General features: G+C 26.0%; 1 protein-coding gene across 3 annotated transcripts in view; it reads left to right on the forward strand.

Annotated features, from left to right (window-relative positions):
• Positions 1-18,936, forward strand: part of LOC129614461 (acetylcholine receptor subunit alpha-like) — a 224,514-nt gene that overhangs the window by 166,491 nt on the left and 39,087 nt on the right. The window lies entirely within an intron of this gene.

The raw sequence follows: 18,936 nt of genomic DNA on the forward strand, positions 1-18,936 counted from the left end.
TGCGTTCGTCTATTATTTCAAGATATTGCTGATTTCTCATATTTTTTCCTTTTCTCTTTATTTTTTCTCTTTACATGTATTATATTATGATATATGAAATTGAACAAAAGTAACAACCTTGAAATACATCATGTTCAATTTAATGAGAGCCTACCACTCATATGTGTTTGAAAAATGCAAAATGTAAATATTAAAAACATGCTTTTTTTCCGAAACTTAACATAGAGATACTTGTAACTAAATATTATCGTGGCTTATCAGTAAATTATAGTTGTATGTAACAGAACATAATTTTGAGAAATTCAAGTTTAAAGTTTTGAAGCGATATAAAATCCAAATTCGTAATTTTCAGATATACTTTTTTAAGAAAAGCTTTAAAAAAGCATTATGTAGTTTGAAAAACTTTAAGGTAATGCGTTTATACTTTTATAAGAAATAGGCCACAATAATTATTGTTATATGCATCACCCAACAAAATACACTATTTAATTATAATGTACGGTTTTACTAACAACAAAATTCGGCTCAAAATCGTAAAACAGTACTAGAAACAACCTTTTCGTCTATTTCGGATGTTATTAGTTCTATTCCAAAGAGCCTTTTTTAAATCATAAAATAAAGTAATAAATAGAAATATGTACGAAAATCTGCACTTAGTACATCGATTTGTTTAACTGGCGTTTTAATATAGGCAAGAGATATACAGAGAGATATATATAGACATATAATAGAGACAATGATTGTGTAGAAAATATTAAAAATCAAGGGTAATCAAATCAGTTCATTCATATATTTTATATGCATTTGCGATATACATACATTTAATCATATTTATATATCTAAGGACTTCGAACATATAGCATAAGGAAGGTAAATTATTCATGAAAATAATCAGAAAAATCAACATATAAAAAATTTAACATGAAATATTCAAGTGTGTGAATTATTACCTAGGTACCCTCACCGTTATTGGATATCATTGGATCTACACTTTTTATTACAAAATATAAAAAACTTTATTATTAAAAAATTTTTCTTCCTTATACCAAGCATAATAAAATATATAAAGTTGTAGCGAACCAATGGTTTAAAAGCAAAATATTGCTTTTAAAAACGATCTGTGTATTAAAACTTTAATAAAACTACTTTAATTCATTTACAAATATACTTCATATATTTAGATTGCATACATTTAGGATGATAGTAAAACAAAATAAAGCAAAATAAAATTTAAGGAGTTGAGTTATGAAAAATAATCGTATTTTTAATTGTATGGCATTTAAGTTAGCTTTCCACATTTATAGAAATTTGGAAAAGCTTACAGTTTCGGAAATCTATATATTTCGACAGTAATTCAAACTTCAGAGGGGGTGAAACTGGGAAAAAATTTTCTTTAAACAAAATGAACTATAATTAATAATTTTCTAAAAGATGTTAAAATTTCAGACTCTTACAATATGAGTACCAGAAGGAAAATGATATCAAAAATTTGGAACAACAGATTTTAGATATCGGTAACTTTCTACGGCCATTTTATTTTTCTTGCAACAAATAGTTAAAAAATTGCATTTTCAGGGTTTTAGGGGCTATTACTTTTAGAGCGGGGATGATGGGGGAGGGGCGGTGGTGTTGAATTTTAAAAAAATTTTCGATGAAAATAAGTTTTTCTAAAGCTTCTAAGTTTAAACTTTAATTTCTCAAAATTATCTTCTGCTACATACTACTATTCATTAATTATTATTTTAGTTGAAACTTACTTTTAAATCTCCAACTTATAACTTTTTACAATAAAAATTTTAATTGACAGTGACAGCGACAGCGAAAGGTGACAAATGACAGTTGACAGATGACACATGACACTTGACAAATGTCAGGGACAGCTGACAGATGAAAGGTGAGAGGCGACAGATGACAGAAAAATTGATAATAGCCTTCGAACATACATACTCGTACGTTCGTACTAATCAAGACAATAATAATGTATTTACTTCGTAATTTTGTAATTTTTAAAACTTCGACCATAGATAGTTAGACATTACTGCTTCTGAGTGCAATTAATTCTATTACTATACCTCGAAGTGCTGCGATGATATAAGTTATATCATAAAATTCTTAGCAAAAACGAAATATAAGCACGGAGAAAAACTGTTATAAACGTTACCCCACATTTTGACAAGGTTATGATTTTACTTTAAAAAAAAATCCATATTATGGCATAATAATGAACATTAACAAATTTTGTAGAAAGAGGTTAAAAATTTGGTTCGCCTGTATTTTTGCGTTCTATGTATCCATTTACTTTTTTGTATTTTTCCTTTTTTCTCTATCTTTTCTTAAACTGTAATTAAAACCCACTTGTGACATTTTGAACATATTTTCGTACATAATATTAATTAAAAAATAAAGTTGGGTCAAACCAATGGTTTGTATTGTAGCACTTTTCCCTTCAACAAGTGAAAATTCTGCTTTTAAATACAGTCTATGTATACCTATCAAACTATTAAAATTATTTTCATTCATATACAAAACTATTTCTAGAATTGCATATATTTAGGATGACGCATATATGCAGTGTTTGAAATAAAGCAAAAATTAATATAAAAAGGGGTTAACATAATGCTCAATTTTAAGGGTTAATTGTGTGAGTTAAGAGAAATAATTATATTTTTTAATTTCATGGAATTTACCGTTAGCTTTTTGCGTTTATAAAAATTTGGAAAAGCTTGCGGTTTTGGAAATATAAGGTGTCAAAAATTCAAATTTTACAAATTTCAAGAGGTGATAACTTGAGAGGGGGTGGAGATGGAAAAAAATTTTCTTCTAACGAAATGAACTATTTGTTAATGTTTAAAAGTTATTAAAATTTCAAGCTTCTACAGGCTGGGGTCTAGAAGAAAAATGACATCAAAAATTTGGAAAAAAAAGGACTTTAGATAACGGTAAATTTGAACGGCCATTTTGTTTTTCTAAAGTTTAACTATAGTATATCGCGCTAGGAAAAGCAAGCCACTGCCTTTCTGCGTTTGCAAAATTTCAAAAATGCTTATGGTTTCATTGCAGCAAATATTTAAAAAAGGCCATTTTTAGGGTTTTGGGGGGGTATAACTTCTAGAGGGGGGGAGATAGGTAAAAATTTTGTTCTACGGAAATAAGTTTCTAGTAAAGATCTATGTACGTATGAAATTTCAGCTTTCTATCTTAAAGGGTGTAGAAGTTTTGTAAACAAAAAAAGTGTCCACGGACGGACGGACGGACGGACGGACGGACGGACGGACGGACGGACGGACGGACGGACGGACAGAGTGAAACTAATAAGCACTTTTTTCAAAAAATTTTTTGGAAAAGTGCTAAACAAAAGTGCGAAAAACAAAGTCATTATACATTCCACATTACATGAGAACTACATGTACTCACTTTTATTAATATTTTTTTACCCTGTTTTTTTAACAATGTTTGCTGTCTTTAAGAGAAATATGCTCTTGGTTTTTTCATACACATAAAATAGAGTTTGAATTTTCACAAAATTCAAAATAAATTTATTATACTTTTTATAGACTTTTTTATATGGAATTTTATTTTAACCTTATACTTTATTCAAAACGTACGAATTTGTTATCCGCGATGTGCGAATATATATTTCATAGCTGACTATGGAACAGACTATGACTTTAAGTTGCCGTATTACCATATTAATTTATGCAAAATTTCAGTACTGTGTTTTCAATATTTTCTTGAATATGGCCAAACTACTGTTGAAGTTATATAACAACTACCAGAAGCAGACAAGCAATTTTAACGACTTTTATCAAACACATTGGCCCCACTAATATATTCACTAATATTCACTACTCGAACCAGTAACCCGATCATATCCAATTTATATAAAATTGTGTTATCAAATTTTTATACATCGGCGGCTTTTCATTCAAAAGAATCTTAACTAAGAACAAAATTTACATTATAGTCTAGGTTCATTTATTAAAACCTTACTAACATCCTTAAAATTTCAAGACAATGTTAAAAGAACATTTATTAATAATATCGTGCAACTTTCATTCATAATTACTTGAGTATACTAGAATTTATAATTTTTTTTAATTACTTAAATATTAAGTTTTTTTCTTCTGATAATACAAATAAAGAGTGAATAAACTATGAGTGTCAAATATTTTAATAAAAAAACTTTGAAGAATAATTTTTTAAAAAATTTTTTTGAGCTCCAGAGGGAATAAAACACAAAATAGTTCAAGTATACAAGTAGAAGCATATTTTTCAAATATAAGAATATTTTCAAGAATTTACTTAAAATTCTATAATCGGATTTCCATATTGTTTAAATCTTATAAACACTATTTTCAAAAAACGAAAATCTTAGTTTTACTGCACCAAATATAAATGAAAATTTCCACCATGTTTTTGTAAATTCTTTTATATTGTAACAGAAGATTTATATGATCTTTAAAATAAATTTGTCTCAGTTTTTTTTTCATTTTATTTAAAATCTTTATTAAGTAGAAAATTCTAACAAAAGAATTAAGAACATCAAAGGTTTTAAACTTAAAAAAGAAATTGAATAAAAACCAAAGAGTTTCCTAGCAGCAGAAGAACGTTATTACTGAACAAGTACAAAATTTAAATAAAAATAAATAAAAAAAGTGGTATTTTATAAAAGAAATTATAACAATTACTTTTATTTTTCGTACAAAATTAAGATTAATGAGAAAAAATAGAGTTGACCCTGTCAACCAGAAGGAGCCAAATAATTTCAACGACTTTTATAAGACACATTGGCCCTATTTGTCTGTGTGAAATTTCAATACCACAGCTTTTATAGTTTCTGAGATATAGCCAAATATATTTTGAAGTTGTATGGCAGCTACCCGAACCCGTACCCCAATCATGTCCAATTTAAATAGGGTTCTGGCACAATAAATCATTTGTGAAAATTTGGTGAACTTAGCTCAATTAGTTTTTGAGTTATCGTTGGGACGGACGAACGGACACACAAAGCTGAATCAACTCAGAATTCGACGCTGATCAAAAACATACACTTGAGGCTATGTTTAAGACCGTTATTTCTTAGTGTTACAAACGGTAAGGCAAATTTAGTATACCCTTCGAACATACGTTCGTACGGGTATAATAATCAAATAGTTTTCCAAATACAAATAGAAATTCTTTCCGGTTTTTAGTAAGAATTGCTTTTTCATTTAAGCGATTATTTTTTTAATTTATAATGAAATCGAAAGAAAATTTTTTTTCTGAAAGAAAAAAGAAACTGGAATCAAACAAGTAAGGTAGCAAGCTTCCAATGAACTAATGGCAATATTTTTTTTAAAAAACCATTTTTTTTAATTACTTCTATCAATATACCAAAATTATATTATGTAATTATTACTGCATGCCTTTCGGCTGATAACAAAACTTGAAAAACTCATCGAATTTAATGGCTAAGATAATGAATTAAGGCAAGTAATTGTGTTTTCGATTAAAGGGCATTTGCCGTTATTTTTTTGCTTTTACAGAAATTTTGTGAAAGCTTACAGTTCGGACATGGATTGCAAGGGGCCGCCCTGTACAAACTTCATACAATGTTTTATACATAAGTTATACAAGTTCATAAATAGCTTGCATATTTAGTTTGATAAAAAATTTAATATTATTAGAACAATTTCAATTATTTGAGATATTTAAAAAAAAAAAAGAAAAAATACAGAAAAAATAAAATTTATGAAATTTAAAAATTCCTTAATAAAAGTTTCTAAGAAGTTCGATATTCTAAAGTTTAAAGAATTTTTAAAAAATATTTTCTTATTTCTCTCTCTCTCTATAAGAAAAAAAAAATAAAAACATAAAAATGCCCATCATAATAAAGAAATAATATTTTATTTTTTATTTGTTTTCTGAACGGGAGAATGAGACAATTTCCAACAATTTTTAACAAAAAAAAAATTGTTTTTTTTTGCTCAAAATATCCTTCAGGGGAAAATTCATTTTGATCGTTCTCAAAGTAAAATTGAGTTCTTCTTCACGTATACTATGCTTTATTTTACGAAAAAATAATTCACAATTGATTTATTTCAAAAATGAAAATTATTATATTTATTTATATAAAAATTTATTTACGATATTTATGTACCTAATATTGTACATATATTATATTTAAGATGTAAATGTAATGGTACTATATTCATACTATATAAAATTTTCATCATACCATATGTACCTACATACATAAATAAAATGTGCTCTATGTACATATTTTGAAAAAAAAAAAAATATTGATTGAAAATAAAGATAAATTGTGATTATGATATATTTTGATCGGTTTCTTTTTTTAAGTTCTACCATTAAAGATGAAGTTTTAAGCATTTCATTTTGTCGATTTCAAAAGTTTAGTGGATCGTCTTTTTTAATAAAAGTTTGTATTATTATATTCATCAAAAAAAAAACTTCATTCTGTAATATTCATAAGAAAAAAAAAAATTTTTAATTTTCTTTATTATATTTTGGTTTTTAAATCTTAATTAAATTCTATAATCATGTCAAGAACTTTATAAATTTCACTATAGAAATGAAGTTATTTTAAAAATAACCTTTTACAATAATAACACTTAAATCTAACTATTTTAGCTTGAAAATCTCCTGTCAGGGCTATTAACCATTTACGCTTCCTAGATGTTCATAAAAACATCGCAGCATTTCCTATAATCACTGCATCGTACATAGTAAACGTTTTCTGCATTCGCACACTTTATGGAAGATTTCGTTTTAACACTTCAATTTACTTAACTTATTAAAATAAACAATAAAAATAATAATTAAATATAAGAAGGCGATGAATATAGAAAAATTAAAAATTTACGCATTAATGAACAAATGTCACAATAAGAATATAAAAGTAAATTTACTCATTACAAAAAACTTAATCATTTTAAAAGTTCTGCCTGTAATATTCAACCATTAATTTTTTAAATAAATTGTAATTAATTTCAGTTTTTAAGTGTACTGGTAAATCATTAAACATCATGAGCCCATTGTACATTATTGATCTTTTTAGAATTTTCATTACGAAAGAAATTCAAACGAAAATTCCTCGACACATCCTATATACATCAGTCTGCGACATAAATATAGTGTCTCGTTTAAAAACAAAATAATATTAAGTAGATACGAAAAATTTAACATTTAAATTTTTAAACGCTATTTAATACTCAACCAGTGGAAAGTTTTTAACAAATTTGTAACCGTTCTTAACATATCTATTTAATTTAAGTAGTATTTTAATTCCCCAATCTGCCGTAAAAGCTATCACAGTCGAAAAATATTCAAAGTGTAGCTTGACGATAGTATTGTACAATTTAAAAGCTGTATTAAACGACTATTTTGTTCCCCATTTTCGATAAAAATTCAATTGATTAACAATGCCTTTTTGCATATTTTTTAAGCTTATTTTCAATTAGACACCTAAATATTTTAATTTCAGACACTTCAGGCTTGCAATCGTCAATTCATCATCATAACTTTCGTTTAGTCGATATTTAATTTAAATCTATTTTCTTAAAGCCTCCTTTACCTTATTAACAAAATCATTAAGATTTTAATCTTCTTCTGTATATTAAAATATCACCTGCGAAATAACATAATTTTTGAGTAATTTAGTATGTTTTGACTGAAATTCGTATATAAAACATAAAAATAGTACACTCAAAATTTTATGTTAGCAGTAAGAGAGGGCGGTTCCACCCGTACACCCGTGCGAAGCCTATGCACTAGGCCAACAGAAAAAGCCCATCTACAACCTCCAAAATCAACACCCAAAAACCTCATGCAATCCCCCGTACCATTCATGGTTTCGGAACCATCCGTATAGATGAACAACCTCTCATGCATGCATAGCCCCTCCGCACTCCAATCCTCCCTTTGTGGAACCTCAACCCCGTAATCAACCCTACAGTCGGTATATGGCACCACAAAGTCAGGCCTAATGTCCATAGGCCGCATTCCATGTTCTCCCAGAATTCTACTGTGTGTGTATTCCCTGTTTTTAAGTTGCCTATCGCTTGTCTTTCAAGGCGCCAAAGTGGGTGTAGCACGCAATGCACCAGCCACTCCAACACACGCCATACGCTGCACCCCCTCCAACTTCCTCCTCTCCCTATCCCGAAGCACCGCTGGTCACCAGACCTATGCCAAATACGTCAGAATAAGCCTAACCACGCACTAATACAACCAAAAGACCAGCCGAGGACTCACTCCCCAACGTCTACCAACCGCCACCTTGCAAGCAAACAACGCTTTTCTGACCCTTCTTACCCTATTCTCTATGTTTTCCTTCCACAACAGCTTACTATCCATAATCACGCCCAGGTATCGCATGCAACCCGCCAAACTCAGTTCGACTCCCGCCATTCTAGGCATGGCAAACCCGGACACCTGTCTTTTCCTCGTGAAATTTTACCTTAACTTCTGTTAGTGGGAATTCCACTAACCAATATTAATGGAACTTCTAACGATACCTCAATTTAAAATTTTATTTGCTAAATAAAATTGATAAATTGAAGTATGATTTCTGTCTGAAAAATCTAGATATCCCTTAGATTGTTGGTTTAATTTAAATTAACATAAAATATACATAAATCTCATGTGGTACAACACAAACACTTGCATGCGCTCGCGACGGAAGAGCTATTTGCTTTCTAAATTAATATTAAGTTCAATATTTGATTATTTTTTGAAAAACATTATTAATATTTTATTAATTTTATACAAAACTTAGGCCATTTTACAAACAAATTTTATTTCTAAAATGTTTTTAATATTTAATTATGTTCTCTTATAAAATCCACAAAAATGCATGTACATACATCAGTACACATTTACCTTTATCGAAATACCTAAAGGTGAAAATTCTATTCTTCTTATAAAAGATTTCTTTTATATTGGAAAGAATAGAAAGAATAGAAATGTATTTTAAATTACCTAATACGAGTACTTATTTTTGCAGAGATTCTTCATCTTCGAATAAAAAACAAAAACAATACATTTTTCTCTTCCAACAAACTTTTCTGAAATTGATTGATGTGACATTCGTGACAGTTTTTTGAAGTTTTGGAATAAAAGTTATAAAAGTAAAATCGTAAACAATAAAAAATTTATTAAATAATTTTTACAAATTTTCTGTAAAATTAATGAAAATTAAGAAGACTTTTATTACTTTAATATTTCTATCTGTCACATCTTTGATTATTGCTTGATTGTAAAAAACTTTTATATATTTTTTTCAAACAGAAAAATTTCTATTTCAATTCTTATTAAAATAATAACACTTTTGAAAGTAATTTTTTTCTCTACTTTTCTCAAAAATATTTTGAAGAATCACCTATAATTTTCGAATATTTCAAAGAATTACTTATAACATTTTCGATATATTTGAATCAAAGCACAAATATTTTTTAATAAAACTTTCTTGTATACTCGTATCTGATTTGCTATTTGACATCTTTTATTTATAAACACATTTGTAAAGAGGAGTTGTAACAATTATTAATACAACATTGAAACTGTTAACGTAAAATTTGATTGAGCAGTACGTTGAACTATACGTTGAATGTTTTACAGTTTAAAGGATTCTAAATAACATATACCTAATGAGGATAATTTATAGTATTTAAAAATTAAGTAGAAAAATTGTAGACCTGTAAAAAGAATTCGGATCGAAGAAATATTTAGTAAGCAAATTCACGAAAGGATATCGTGATCATAGGAGAGTGGCCCATTCTATTTTCATGCCCATCAAATAGTTTCTCTCGTTTAACGATTATTTAAACACAAAAATGTTTTATTACAGAAATCCAATCTTAGCCACAATCTTCTTTCTACGTTACATTTTTTTTTACCGATCTAACATGGATAGTCAGAAGCATAACCAGAGACTATTTTTATCTCGAACTAAATTAAATCTTGTGTTGCCACCAGAGGTAATATAAAAATTTCTTTGCACTTAATTCTAAAACAAAACAAGACGCATTATTCCATACATCAATTTTTTTTTGTATTGAATTCATAGTGATAATGATACCACAAATTGAATTACACAATTTTTGGCTTATTAAATGGATTTTTTTAATTTTATAAAAAAACCAATGCAATATTTATAAAATGTTTTTAAATTCAATCATTCATTCATGAACGATTTAGAAGCATCTTAATAAAATATAACGTTTTTTGTTTTAGTTAACATTTTTAAATCATCATCATTCGAAGATATTAAAAAAATATTTGGTTCTGAATTTGAATTCAGATCGAAAACTGAGAACCTACTACGATTAAAATACATCAAAAATTCCCCGTAATATAAGAAAGATTTAAGAATATTCATCTTTACATATATTACAAGTAATTTTATATAGTTTCACAATACAAAAAATCTTGTTCAACCCAAATATGATGAACAAGTTAATCTGATTAAAATTTCAAAAAATTTTCAAAAATCATTTTATTTTTAAGAGGAAGTAATATTACACAAAATGTACATTTCATATTATTAATTCATCACTTAAAATCTTATTTCATTAAAAAAAAAAACATAAAATAGCAGCAGCATTCGAGTAGTATACAATTTATTATCTCTCAATTTTTAATACAATATCACAAAATAAAATAATTAAGATCCTTCCATCCGTTTAAAATTACTTTAATATTATTTTTACCTTATTGTAATTCAACAATCTATAATAATATATAATTTCAAATATCCTTTTAATATAATACAAGAAGGAAATTACACACACATCCTTTTTAAACATATACACAAAGCATTTTAATATTATATATATTTTCTTTTATATATTGCTCGTATTTTCGAAAATCCTTTTAGAATAAAATGAAAGTGCAAAAAAAAAAATAAATAAATAAAAAATATTACAAAAAACCGTTAAAATAAATAAATATGTATATACGATAATATTAATATCCTGTGAATTTCCGAAACTAGATCAAGTAGAAAATTTTATAAAAAGATTTAAAAAAAAATATTATGTTCGTTGTTTTTTTTCCTTCTCTTAGAAGAAAGTAAATGTGATGAACGCGTATAATAAGAATCCTTAAGAAATACAATTGCGACAAAAATAAATATTGTAGAATGAAAGATTTTTGTTTGTTGTTGTTATTTTAACATTTGAAAATTTTTCATTTTAAATTTCAAAAAAGTATGCATACATCTTTAAAAAAATGTACCCAACATAAGAAAATCCTGTAAGGAAGTTCTGTACACATGTATATAATTTCTTAAATCTCAATTTTCAAATAGCGGTGAAGTACTTTCGAATACTCTTAATAACTTATTTTCATAAAGTATGACAGTATTAACCTGAAATGAAATCAGAATCCTTAAATTAAAAAATCATATCATGACTCTCAAGAATTTTTTAATATTTTAATTAATAAAATTAGTGAAAGAACAAGCACTTTTAATTAAAGTATATTCAAAAATTAATTGCTAGCGCTTAATATTTATGCACATATTATGTAATTTGAAAAAATCTCAAATTATAACTAATAAAGCGGCTCACAGTAGCTATACCGCTTTTAAATACAGTCTATGTATACTTCCCACACTATTAAAATTATTTTCATTCATATACGAAACTATTTCTAGGATTGCATATATTTAGGATGAACGATTTATGCAGTCTTTGAAATAAAGCAAAAATTAATTTAAATAGGGGTTAACATAATGCTCGACTTTAAGGGTTAATCATGTGAGTTAAGAAAAATAATTATATTTTTTAATGTCATGGAATTTATCGTTAGCTTTTTGCGTTTTTAGAAATTTTAAAAAACTTGTGGTTCCGGAAATATAAGGCGTTAAAAACTCAAATTTTACAAATTTCAACAAGCGATAACTTGGGGGTAGAGATGAAAAAAAAAATTTCTAGCGAAATGAACTATTTGTTAGTGTCTAAAAGCTGGTAAAATTTCAGGCTCACACAACCTGGGGTCTAGAATAAAAGCGAGATAAAAAATTTGGAAAAAACGGATTTTAGACATAGTATACCGCGCTAGGGAAAGCAAGCCAATGCTTTTCTGTGTTTGAAAAATGCTAATGGTTTCACTGTAATAAATAGTTAAAAAATTGTATTTTTAGGGTTTTGGGAGCTTCTAGAGGGGGGGAGATAGGTAGAAATTTTGTTCTACGGAAATAAGTTTCTAGTGAAAATCTATGTATATATTAAATTTCATCTTTCTATCTTCAAGGGTGTAGAAGTTTTATAAACATGTCCACGGACGGACGGACGGACGGTCAGAGTGAAACTAATAGGCACTTTAATCAAAAATTTTTTGAAAAAGTGCTAAAAGGACTGATTTTTGTTTTGGTTGTGTTTTCTAAACCAATAAACCAAATTTCCCGTTCTATTTCTTCCCGATTCATTCCTAAACTTGACCTTGAAGTAAACTACCGATCTACAAATAAACCGACATATATCTAATACCGATCTACAGTTTGCCTATACTCTATAGATAAATCGGCGCATTTGAAATAGATTTTTCACCTTTCAAAATTAATGTTTTAAGCTTTTACTAAAAGCTTAAAACATGTTTTTTGTAACTACATGTCTTGAATTTACACCATCCAAAACATGTGGGTTATAAAAAACCACATTTTTAATTTATATGTGCTATCCAATTGTATACAATTTTTAAAATGAGCTTCTTTAATACTTGAAAATATAATTGGTCAATGATTTAGAAAAATTACAGTTCAAGTTATTTTTAGTAAGATTTGTTTTTAAATATTAATAAAAGATTGCATTAAGCCATTATACTTATAATAATTCAAGGGTAACCAAGTTTTTAAATTAAAATAATTTCCACTGAAAAGTGAGCAATAAAATAAAAAAAAATGTTTTGGTTTTCAATAAAAAAGAAAATTTAAGTTTAAAAAAATATTTTTTTCCCACTCATATACAACAATAATGTTATTTAACTGTTATTTTTGCTATAACTGTATTGTTATATAAATATTTATATTTGCATATACATACATATTATATGAACAAACTTATAAGGACGAAAATCTGATAAAATCTTATAATATTAACAAAAATGCAAACAAGATTTTTTTTTTAATGTGTTAGCATGTTTTTTATCCTTTATGCATTATATATTTATGTATGTATGTAAAGCATATTGTGCACATAATTTTATAAAATATTTTTTAAACCTTATGCAATTTCTTCATTATAAATGTGAAATAATGCAACTTTATTGTTAAAAAAAAAGGGAAAGAGCAAGAAAAAAAATATTTAATTTTTTTAAGTCTTTGAAATTTTTTTTATTTTGTGAACACTTTTAAAGTTTACAGGATGAGATTATTTCAGTTATTTTTGTAAAGGTGAAATATTTTAACAAAAAAAAAAAAAAAGCAAAGGGAAAAATAAAAAAAATCACTTTGATATTATTCGTAAAAGCATATAAGTGTACGTATGTTTTTGTATATATATATATATACGAACATTTGTTTATGTATTTTAATAATATGAAAGCAAATATTTTAAATCCGATTAAATGCCTTCAAGGTAGCAAATGATAACACACAACTTTATTTTCAAAATTGTTTTACTTAAATTTTTTCAAAACAAAATTTTCAAAAAGAAAAATCGGTATTTTAAGAATATTTAATAAATTAATTATGCATAAAAAATGCTTATGACACCGTTTTAGTTTTATCTTAAGGGCGGTGGTTGTACCTGTGAATTATCAGTAAAAAAAACTATAACACAAATATGTAAGATTTTGCCAAAAGAGTAAATTTAATTATTGGTATAGAAAAAATGAACTAAAAATTAATTTTGCTACGAACTCTTAAAATTTAAAGCAGACATTTTCAAAAATCTGAATTTTAATATTCTTCGAATTAATAATTACATATTTTATTTAACAACTGCTCAATAGTTTTGCAACAGTAATGAAACTAAGTATATAAATACTCGAATGCCACACATTTCATTTCTCAGTTTGAAGTTCGTGAATTTTCCAGCCAACTTAAAATTGAAATAAGAAATCGCCATTTACACAAGCAAAAACAGCAAACAACTTCCCTATAACAGATAATTCTGTTACCAATTACATATATTTTTAATAATTATTATTGTTTTTCCAAAATTAAAAAAAAGTACACCAATTAAAGACTTTTCGTAGAGATGAAACACCAAATTAAAAATTGTTTTCTGTAACTAAGCAGGCATTATTTGGCATATCAGCGCAGAAACTTGGGGAATTCATTTTAGGGATAAATTCATTTATTAAACGATTGTGGTATATTTAAAATGCTATGAAATTAGTTGATTAATCTTGTTAAATATATGTAGATCATTCTATAATTTATCTATCGAATTTCTAAAATTCACGTTATACGATATATCTCTCGCAGCCTAAATCATAGCCTACTTTTAATTAAGCTATCCAAAAATAAATATTTCTTCATTTTCTTCATTCAGGTCAATGCACCATTATACGAATACACTGTATACATTTGAAGACATACAATAGCTTCGGATAACTGACATGCAAATTAAAGATCTACATAATTTCGTTTACTTTAAGCATCTTTTAATTATGCAAATTAATATTTAAACGAAACTATTTTAGAAAATTACGATAATCTTAACCCTGTATTTTTCAATTTTCTAAAATGAAACATTCACAATAAATGATTAAATCTTATAATATTCACAGTATTAATTTTGCAATTAATTTCTTCAAATTCTAAGGATATGAAATAATTAGTTTTCTATTATCTTACATTATAATGATTCTTCATAAAAATAAAATCCTAGAAAATTTCCCTCAATTTTTATAAACAATAGAGTCAAAATATTTAGGTAAGAAAAACTTGTATATGTGTGCAATAAATATAAAGATAATTTGACATACACAAATTCTTGTGGAAAAATTGAGTAAACAGCAAAAATTTATTTTGTGTAAAATAATATATACTACATACAATATATGTTTGTATATAGTATTGTGGTAAAATGACCTACAAAAAAAAAACTTTTAATGAAATTCATGGAATTCCTATTTAACAAGGTTTTACTTATTCCCTCCAAAAGAAAATAGTTAACAGAACATCTTATTTCAAGAACGTATTTAACAAAATCCAAAATTTGTAAATTAGCAGATTTTTGCTTTATAACAATTTAACTGTAGAACTTGTCTTTGCATAGACATCTAGCTTTAAATCTAAGAAATAAGCAATATACTGATCATAATTCATAATTCATTTTGCATAAATTAAAGACAAACCAAAATTTAAAATTTTCATTAATATCTATCAAAATTGAATAGCCATCCGAATTGTCATTCTGGTCCGGTTTGGCATAGAAAATATTTGAAAAGTTCAATTCAACTGCTTAATTTTTTTTTTTGGTGAAACAATGTTTTCTCTCAGATATATTTATGAACAATATTATATTTTGCTTTCACGAACGATGTTAAGACAGAAATTTAAATGAACTTTTTTGAAAACATGGACAGATAAAATCAAAATCTGCCATTCGAATTTATTCCAGATTAATTTGAAATTCATTTAACTATATCTCATATAAATTTGCCTTACATTAAATTTATTTAAATTTGCTGTACATTACATTCTCTTTTATAAAAAGTATGCCAGAATAAACACAAATTTAACATTTTGTTCTACTTTTGTATTCAATTGAATCACATCCATAAATTTTCGTTCTAGAAAATTGCAAACGGATTCAATTCTATACGAAAAACCTCACTTTGTCCGGAATGTTATAAATCATCATAAAATTTACATTTATATATCTATGACTAGAAAAAATTCTTTTGTACTTACATTTCTTTTTGTGGCTAATCAAATAAAACAAAAAAAATGTATGTTATATTACAAATTTTTGAACTACTTTATCATACCTAACACTCCATAATTTATGCAAATCGCGGTTATGTTTAATTGTTAAAAAATAAGTAGGTACACCATATTCAAAAGATTTTAGTATAAAAATTATTGCATTTTTGATTATGAATAAAAATTTCTACTAAAACAGAATTGAAAACCTTACGCGCAGTCTGTTTGAATTATTTTTTCATAAGGTTATATTTTGTACGTATATATTTATATATGTTGCAAATATGACCCATATTATAAAATATAATAGAACTTGAAATATTCGCATATACATGTATGTATAATGGAGATGATATAAAGGTGCAAGATACAATAGCTCATAGAATGTAGATTTCCATACGAAATATGGAAATATTCTGCTTCTTACATATGGTGACATTTTTTAATTCTTTTTCGGCATAAGTTTACTAAAATTGTACGCCTGTATAAATAATACCTATTTGCCTATACGGTACATTGGAAATTAAAAATTGTTTACTTAGCCCAGGTTTTGTATTTATTCGTGTTGCAATTAAGTGTGTGTTCTACTGTATATACAGCGCCAGAAAGAAGCGATTTCCACTGCCAATCTTTTATAAATAAAAGCTTAAAATAACTTATTTTATTATTATTTTACAACATCCTAAAAAATATGTATCTTTCTTTATATTTTTAACAAAAATAACTATATTTATTAAAACAGATATTCAAATCTAATATATACATAGAAAAATGAAAGATCATAATGAAATTTCTAATGGTACATTGACAACAATCTTCTAAATGTGCTCTAGTTGTATAATTGCCAAAAAAAAAATAATTCCCTATAATTGTAACATTAAAACTAAGTGTGGATTAAAGCTTTAATTTAAAATTTAAACCATAAAAATAAATTGTACCCAAATATATTTGTACCTGTTATTCAAATAATAGGTATACAAACATCCTAACCAAAAAAAAAAAAATATATGTATGTTATGCAAAAATTTAAAAAAAAATTATTATATATTTGGCTCACAATATTGAAATCAAGCCAGAAAAATTTTCGCGTACATTAATATTCATATAAAAATAATAACATATATACATGTGCATTGTGAATGTTAAAGTATATTAATATGTATACATATTTAGTGTATGTAACTTTCCGACATTGTATACAAAATATACATACATTTTGTATTTAAACGTAAATGCATATGATATAAATATAAAGCAATATATAGTTACGATTACAATTCTAGAATTTACATAAATTATTTTATAAGATCAAAAAAATGTTGGCAAAATACTCTGAAATTCTAATTCTATATATGTACATATATAATTTTACAATACAATATTATAAGCATACACATTTATATGAGTATGTTTATACATTATTATGTTAGATATTCATATGGTACAACTTGATTTCACATATGTATGTATATAAATTAGTGCACGTGATAAATCTTTCAATTTAATTATATAACGTTGTTGCCTTAAATCGGCTCTAAATTATATGCTTTTGACCTAAATCCAAAATATTCTATCAAATCTCAATAAAAATATATTTTATATCCTAAACATACAAACATACATGTTATTCATATATGACCAAATAAACGAATTTCTATGATTATTAATATCCTGATATTTATAATGTCACAACAGTATCTGCAATTATACAAATATTTTAACACAAATAAAAACTTATACATACATAGGAGGGTAATGTGTATATTACAATATAACCATAATATTATATTACTGCAAAAGTTGTTAGCCACCGCAAAAAAAAAATCTGGGAAGCGAAAATGATAAAACAAATTTATTATTAGCTCAATACATAAACATGTCTATACTTATAAAACCAAAATAAAAGAAACAGAATACCTACAACTAACGACCGGAATCGTCGATTTTAGTTATTTTTTAAGGGCCGCTAAAACTCTTTCAAACATCGTTCAATGTTTGGTTAGTTTCATTTCAGATAATTATGAGATTAAAATTAGTGCTCTAACTCATTGAGAATAAAATTTTTAATTTCTTTTTAAACTCTTCATTTTTGGAAAAATAATTAAATAATTTTTTTTATTTGCTTTTAAAGGAATAATTAGAAATAATTGAAAATCACAAAACGCCACGTCTTATGTACACATATAATGACATCAATTTGTAGATTTCAAATATTTTTAAAAATATTAAAATGATCCGGTCAAGAGTCATGCAAAAGGTTTCAAATCCATGGAATACCAAAACAAAATGTAAAATTAGTTGAAAAATTCAGTTTGGCTTACTGTATAACACTAATTGCAATGCAATTGTTATGCTATAAGTGGTTTTCAATACACTATTATACACACAAATTGACATTTTACATATTAATATATATTGCTCAAAACGCTATAAATTTTAAAATAAATTCATTTTTATATTAAAATGTATGTACATAGATTTCCCTCCGTGTGTAAAAATTTTGAACTATTTTAAAGAAAATTATATAGTTTTGAGAACAAATTATTTGAATTATAAGTCATTTACAACCTGGAAAGTTTGATTCATAACTGATTCGAACCGCTTGTATAAAAATACAATAATGATATCTTGTAAAACAAATTGCACAATAATACTTAATGCAATACAGAGTTTTAAGATGTTCTGCAGCCTAAATCTATATTAGAACTAACCTTTCAAAAATACATTTTATAAACGACATTTTCATCCAAACAAATCTTATTTACTAAGCTATACTTGCAATTCAAAGATTTTTTATTTAAATCATTGTTAAATTCATTACTACCTGTACAATGTACGTTTATATATATTGTTAATTTGTTCATATTGTATATGTAGAGATTGTGTATAGTGCACGGTACTCATAAGGATATGTATTAAAATTCCAATCATTTCAAATACCATGGTTCATTCACTTCCACAAAAAAAAACCTGAAAAACAAAGCTGAATTTTTGTAATTTCAGGAATTTCTCCTTTATTATTATAATGTATCTTCTTTGCTTCCTTTATTTTTTTG

This window comes from Condylostylus longicornis, unplaced genomic scaffold, assembly GCF_029603195.1.
Source record: "Condylostylus longicornis isolate FDR11 unplaced genomic scaffold, ASM2960319v2 ptg000110l, whole genome shotgun sequence".
NCBI lineage: Eukaryota > Metazoa > Arthropoda > Insecta > Diptera > Dolichopodidae > Condylostylus > Condylostylus longicornis.